The sequence below is a fragment of the Suncus etruscus genome, chromosome 19, assembly GCF_024139225.1.
Source record: "Suncus etruscus isolate mSunEtr1 chromosome 19, mSunEtr1.pri.cur, whole genome shotgun sequence".
Classification (NCBI taxonomy): Eukaryota; Metazoa; Chordata; class Mammalia; order Eulipotyphla; family Soricidae; genus Suncus; species Suncus etruscus.
The window spans coordinates 42,390,054-42,391,195 of NC_064866.1; positions in this window are offsets into that span (position 1 = coordinate 42,390,054).

Here is a 1,142-nt window from a genome sequence, read left to right on the forward strand (position 1 = left end):
GAGCAGTTAAAGAACCTTCTAAGTGATCTTACTACAGGATAAGCTGAAGTAGGAAACTGGGAGGTAGGAGACAAATGAAGGTTGTATAAGTGTAAGTGAGTTTGTGCATGAGAACACATGTATGAGTTTGTGTTTGCATATATGGGAATAAGGAAAAACGGGTTAATTGTTTTACATAAAGCATGCATTTTCTTAGCATGTCTTTTCTGTTCCATGACAAACAGGCCTTCTTGTGAAGTTTACTCAATGCAATTTTAGCATTCTTAGTTTTTGCCATATGAAATATGGAATATAAAGTTAACTATTATTGTAACGATCACCACCTAAAATGGTTATTTAAAGAATTTTTTTGGGGGGGGACCACACCTGGTAATACTCAGGGGTTATTCCTGGCTATGTGCTCAGAAATCACTCCTGGCTTGGGGGACCATTTGGGTTGCCTGGGATTGAACCGAGGTTCGTCCTGGCTTAGTTGTATGCAAAGCCAACGCCCTACCACTGCGCTATTACTCCGGCCCCTATTTTAAAATTTTTTATTATTAATATATTTATTTAGACATCATAATTACAAACGTGTTTGTAGTTGGGTTTCAGTCATATAATGTACACGCCCCCCTTCATCAGTGCAACCTTTCCACTCCCACCACCAATAATATCGGGATCATAGTATTCTTATCTCTCACTTTTTTAAGCATATAATGTCTATTTCCATGTTAAAATGGGCTCCCAAAGGCAAACTACATGTGAGTTCCAGTGAAAGTACAACAGAGCTAGGTTTCAAATCCAGGGCTCTGTATACCTTATGACTAGGATCTCTCAGGCTGTCTATGCCAGTAATTTTTACGCCTGTGTCCTCAGACTCTGTAGGCTCAGATTCCTAATTTCTTCCTGCTGTCTGCCTCGTGGCTCTGGTCTTCCCTAATGAGATCTCTGTCTACTATCAACTCCATCCCCAGGGTCTCTAGGGCAGTGCTGGCCATTTGTGCAGCCTGGGGAGGTTGGGGGTCCTCAGGGAGGGCATCTCCATTTGGGCAGTATTCAATAGTCAATCACAGTCAAAAAACATAGACAGCAGGCAGCCTTATGCTTGATGATTTCTGGAAACCAGCCAGCCCTTCTTCCCAATAAGACATTCAATTTCT